At 39.3% G+C, this 6393-nt stretch overlaps 1 protein-coding gene and 1 pseudogene across 1 annotated transcript in view; one reads left to right on the forward strand and one right to left on the reverse strand.

The window, feature by feature from the left end:
* Positions 1-6393, reverse strand: part of Arhgef6 (Rac/Cdc42 guanine nucleotide exchange factor 6) — a 151876-nt gene that overhangs the window by 98887 nt on the left and 46596 nt on the right.
* Positions 3893-4489, forward strand: LOC105743782 (annotated as a pseudogene).

Raw genomic sequence — 6393 nt, forward strand, 5'->3', positions numbered from 1 at the left:
AAGAAAGAAAGAAAGAAAGAAAGAAAGAAAGAAAGAAAGAAAGAAAGAAAGAAAGAAAGAAAGAAAGGACTTCTCAGCCATAGTTTCTAGCCTTTTGTTCCTCCTTTGCTTGGCCCCAAATGCCACATCTTTCACCAATCAAAGGTCTCTTTGCAGCCCATGCTGAGTAACACACAGAGGAGGAGTAAATATCTGGAGGCTGAGAGGAGGAGCTCAGTTCCAGGGTGTAGTTCAAAGTGGTCTAATCAATGTTCCAGAGGAGCAGGAGCAGCTGCACCAGGTTCCAGAATGGTGCTGGCATGGAGAAATTGTTATTAGGAATCAGGGTCAGGGTGCTGAGCAGTCCAGGAACCCTACCCTTACAGCCAAGAGAGAAGAAAGCCCGGCTACTGTTCCAGCTGGCAGCAGGCCTTGGCATCATGCACATGGCAATGGTTTTAAGCATATTCAGAATGCAGGAGTTCTGAGGTTAAGAAGGCTTTCCACCTTGATTTCAGAAGGCCTGGGAAGCCAGGCAGTGTGCCCCTGAGCGGGCAGTGTGTGAAGCAGAGAGTGAGAAGCCTATTCCACAGAAACCCCAGAAGTTTGGAAAAGCCAGGAACATGTATTATCTGAGGGAAACTGCAAAGAGGGAGCAAAGCCGGCCTAAGAGAGAGGCCATGGGAGCCACCACCACGAGTGCTGCAGGGGTAAAGCCATGTAAGGTCTTTGGAGCTCACAATCCATCACAGATTGCTTTGGATGTCCCACATGGAACTGCAGGGCTTAATGTTTGCCCTGCTGGATTTTGCACTTGTGTTGGTCCCAATGCTTGGTATCCTGCTGTGTGTACCTTTTGGAATGGCAGTGTTTATCTTGTGCCTTTCAATGTTGGAAGTGTTTAACTTTTCATTTGTAAAAGGGCTCAAAGCTAAGAGTTTGCCTTGGATCTTGGAGGAGACTTGGGACTTGGACTTTTTAGCAATGCTGAAACTCTCGGGACTTTGGCAACTTATAGAGATGGATTAGAATGGCTTTTGCATAAAGGGATGAGCATGAGTCTTTGGGGGTCCAGGGGCAGAATGCTATGGTTTGTGTATAGTTGTCCCCCCAAAAGCCTCATGCAGTCATGGGGTGGCTTCTGGAGTTTGTGATTGATTACTGCGGGTGTGGATGCTGCACCTGCCCTAGGGCAAGTAATCTGCATTACAATGTAAGGAGGAAAGAGAAGTTAGCTGCTTGAGCTGCTGCTACTCCTCCCTTGTGCCCTTGCTCTTTGCCAGTGCCGCCATGAAAGATTGCTCCCTGCCTTGCGCCACTCTGCCTTGGAGCCAGCTGAATATGGACTGAAACCTCCAGTAACTGTGAGCTAAATAAACCTTTCCTTCCTTCAAAAAAAAATGGTCTAATCAGAACTAATAGGAAAATATAAACCTTTTCCGAAGTGTACCTATGGAAATGAAATAATTGGTCAATGCAATTCAACCAGTGAAAAGAATCACTCGGTATAAAGAAAACTCCCAACACCTTGTTTGACATAAAGTAGCAAACAATACAGTGAGACAGAGGCAAAGAAACCCTCCTAATCCTGATGTCAAGGCCCCTTTCCAATTCACCTTTGCTTCTTTCTCTTTCTTTGCTCATGTCCAGATTCCTATTTCCTGCTGGTGGTGATGGGACAGAAAGAAATCTAGTGACAGTTTTTCTGAAACTAAAACATCTATGTGATACCCCTGGGGGATTAAAACAGGAAGTCTAAATATAATGCCTATTCGCAGCTTTGGTTCATAATGAGCAGGAAGAGTTATTTCTTAATCTGCTTTAATACAAATTTAATTAATCATGTACCTAATAATCTTCTCAATTGACATCTATATTTGCTTGCTAATAAGACAAACTTTGAAGGATTTTATGAACCCTTTAGAGAATAATCTGGAGAAAATAGAATTTGTTTAAAATATCTTCTCCAGTCACACTTGTCTCAATAGTTTTTTGGCATGGAAATTTATCCAGGAAAGTCAATGCAAAATCTTAACAAAATCCTTAGCCTATCTAGGTACCAAGGACAAAAATAAAAATGATATATAACTTACTATGTTACTAGTGCATTGGCAGAAATTACTTTTATATATAAGCAATATATTAGTTTATAGGTTACCATTGATTTTAAAAAGAGAATTGAAAATTGTGTAATGACTTTCTTATTTACAATGTGCCTGACTCAGATAAAATAAAGGAGCCAAGATGCCTTAATATATCTTTTTTGGCTTATATTTGTAAATACATTTATTTTTTATGAAGTGAGATCCTTGAAAAAATATATGTTTGTTCAAATAGGGCTTATTTTTCCTCATATAATAAATAATCCAGATTTAGTCAGGAAAGGCTGATAATAATGGCTCTTGAGGTCACCACTGTCCACATACCATTCTGTGAGAGGTTCTTGCCCTCATGATCACAAAGACCAACTCCCTTCAGCCTGAGGCTTGTGCTGAAAGTGTGTGTGTGTGTGTGTGTGTGTGTGCGCGCATTTTATACTCAAGTATCCCAATTCTTAACTAAGAACAGTATGAAGTGAATGGTTCTTTATCCATAGACCCTCTGAAATCAGCTTGCTGTCAAAGACTGGGCAGAAGCTATCCCCAGGGCTGGGGCCACATTTATCTTTAGACAAGAGCTGCACTGGAAATTACAATGCCAAATTCACCAGAGTACAAAATGTTCTTTTTTTAAATTTTTTGTGTTTTAGGGAAGGGTCTAAAAGGTGCTCAGAGTCTCACTTCTAAATCAGACTCCTAGTGATCCACCTGTTTACAGCTTCCCAAGAGCTGGGATTACAGGCGCGCGCCACCACACCCAGTCTCAATTGTCATCTCAGTGTGCCCCAAGGGTGGGACCAGCAAGGCAGGCCCAGGGATCAAACCCTCAGCCCCCCGGCCCCCCGGCCCCCCAGCCCCTGTGACAGCTTGCAGGTGCTTTAATCCTCTGAGCTATTTGGTTGGCCCACAAAATGCTCTTGTCAATGACAAGTTCAAGGGAGGAAAACAATGCACAACCCTCCCAGGTAAGGCACCGTGCAAGGTGAAGGTCATGCCACCCTGGGCTTGCTTTGTTTCACTTTTAGGAAATGGCAAAAGGATGTGAAGTACCAGGCTGAAGGGTATCCCTGGGTTGGGTTATGAATTGTCAAAATTACTATCTGCACGAATTTAACTGAGTCAGATGGAGACAGAGGTTGCTGAAGTTCTTCAGTTCCATTGCTAATTCAACTTCATTAATGGCTTAAAAGGTAATGTAGTAATGGTATTTAAAACTCTGAAAGTTTTATTTCTATAAAGTAAGCATTTTATCTGAGTCATTTTTTTCATCCTCCTTGAAATCTTTTTTTTTCTTTTTCTTTTTTTTATTTTTAAAAATAATTTTATTGAGAAACAAGTGTCAATGAGACAGTTTCACAACTGATTACTGGCACATTTTCAATAATTAATACATAGCATATTGTTGTCTTAGTGGTTATTCTCTCTACAAGATGCAGACATGATATCCTGTCTCAAACACTATTAGAACAAACCCCTCTATTCATTTAATTAAGACAATGGAGCTGGATATCTATCCTAACTATTTTGAGTATACAGATACAAAAGGGTCGTTCATTTTTATCCCACTTTTTTTGGTTAGTTTTATCAGAGATAGGCATTCCATTGTCATTTAAATATTGTAGGTGCTTGAATTCAGCAGCATCTCCCAATATAATCCAGTAGTCCACAATAGTGGTGAGTTTTCTGTAAGACTGGCAATGTCCAAATTTGTTGACTTGAGCTCTTTTTTTTTAATTTTTTCCCATAATTTTATTGATAAACAAATAGCAATGAGACAGTTTCAAATCAAATTGGTAGGGGACCGCGGCGTGGACATGGGGAAACAAAAGAAAACAAGAAAGTATGTGACCATGAAGGGAATGCTTAGTCTCAGAGATGAGAGACTCAAAGAAAAGGATAGATTAAAACCTAAAAAGAAAGAAAAGAAAGATCCTAGTGCTCTAAAGGAAAGACAAGTCCCCCAGCATCCTTCCTGCTTATTCTTCCAGTATAATACACAGCTGGGCCCACCTTATCATATCCTGGTAGATACCAACTTTATCAACTTTTCCATCAAAGCCAAATTGGACTTGGTACAATCAATGATGGACTGTCTGTATGCCTAGTGTATCCCTTGTATAACTGATTGTGTAATGGCAGAAATTGAAAAATTGGGACAGAAGTATCGAGTGGCCCTAAGGATCGCCAAGGATCCATGGTTTGAACGCTTACCTTGCGCACATAAAGGGACCTACGCAGATGACTGCTTGGTGCAGAGAGTAACTCAGCACAAGTGTTACATTGTGGCCACAGTTGACTGAGACCTTAAACGGAGGATCCGGAAGATCCCTGGAGTTCCTATCATGTACATTTCTAATCACAGATACAACATTGAACGGATGCCAGATGATTATGGAGCCCCTCGATTATGATTCTTATAAGACAAAGTTCCTCTGCCTCCTTCCAACCAACTTTTTGGTTTCAGTTCATTCAGCATGCTATAGCATGAATTATTCACCCACTTGCTGTATTATCAGCGAGAATCGTTAAATAAATTCTCTTTTTGATGCTTAAAAAAATCAAATTGGTAGGACAGTTTCAATAATTAACATATTGCATACCTTCTTCCTAGTTGTTAATTGCTGTACAAGATGCAGACATGATATGCTAACACCATTAGAACAAATCACTCTATTCATTAAGAGGATGTAACTATATATCTATCCTAACCATTTTGAATAAACAGATACAAAATGGACATTCATCTGAATCCCCTTTTTTGGTTAAGTTCCATTATTTGAATATTATAAGTGTGTAAATGCAGCAAAATATTCTAAAAGAGTCCAGTAGCCCATAATAGTATTGGGTCTTCCACTTGACTGGCAATGTCAGAAATTGTTGACCTGAGTCCCCTACAGCTCAACATAACAGCATGGCTTTACTTCTTATATTTTGTTTTTATACTTATGGGGCCAAAGAGGAAAGTGATCGATGATGTAGAGTGTGCCTAAGGAGAGTCACATGGAGAGAAAACATTCTCTCAAGCATTCACAGAGAGCACATTGGCCAAGCAATGCCGTGACTCATCCACATGGCTGACACTGACAAAGGTTCTACATCTGAGGTACAGGATCTCAGGATAAATCCTGAGGGGATTTCACTGACCTTATCAGACCAAAAAGCTACAACTCATGTTGCATAGGTCTTGCTTTACCTTAGTCTTAACCATCCAGCAGAAAAGTATTGAAATCTTTTCTAAGTTTACCCATCAGTACTGAGTTCATGGAAAGACATAACAATTGACAGTAGATTCTGCACCAAACGTGAAAGAACAACACAGTGACTTTAAAGTGAACCACAGCAGCACTCTAAGTAGGGCTGGATCTACTCACTATTTTATGCAGATGACAACAGTTGGGGTGGTAAAAATTTTGGGTTGGCCCATATATGGGTCAAATAACCTTGACCAAAGGTGGGCTTTTTTTAACACTATGCTAATCCCTCTCACTGTCCCTCAAACTTATTCTTCTCAAACCTCCATCGTATCTGTTTTTCCAAACTATCACTAGGACTTAAATTGTACTTCCCTCTACCCATTTTCTCCATTAAATCCCTCCCTCCCCATCATTTTTTCTTTCTAATTTTTTTTATTTTTTAAAGAGTACAAATTAGAATTAAAACAGAAAAAATTACAAGTGATACAGGATTCCACTTAACAAAGTAATATGAATTTCCCAGTATTTGATGTAATACATAGTGTTGTCTTCCAACCAGTTATTGCACCTACCTCCACATCTTTAATGCACTCTGTGCCTTCTAACATGAATAATTTGTTATAAATCTTATACTTTACTGTCTAGCATCCTGCAATACCCATTGTTAATTTCATCTGCGGGTCATATCACCCTTCCAAGCTCCATATCCATAGTGATAGCTGGACAACTTCTGAAGTGTGACTTGCTACATTTGTGTTCAACAACTCTAAAACAATAAATCATCTTCAGTACCAGCTACCACTAACCTCCAAAACATATGCACACAACAACAACAAAGACAACAATGATAATAACAACAAGCTTCTCCAGTCTTCTCTAAAAACGGAGTTCAGAACTGCATTAGCCCATATTCTGTTGCTATAACAAAATACTTGAAGATTGCTATTTATAAAGAAAGAGGGTTTTTTTATTTATTTTTTTATTGACATCAGTTATTTTTATTTTAAAGAAAGAAAAAAAATAAAAACAGTGGTACAAAATCTCAAAACAAGATTTTAGGAGAGTAACAATGGTTAGTAAATTGTGTGTTGTTATTGCCAAAGTAGTTTCTCATTTTATAA

This window comes from Octodon degus, unplaced genomic scaffold (assembly GCF_000260255.1).
Source record: "Octodon degus isolate 3935 unplaced genomic scaffold, OctDeg1.0 scaffold00167, whole genome shotgun sequence".
NCBI classification, from domain to species: Eukaryota; Metazoa; Chordata; class Mammalia; order Rodentia; family Octodontidae; genus Octodon; species Octodon degus.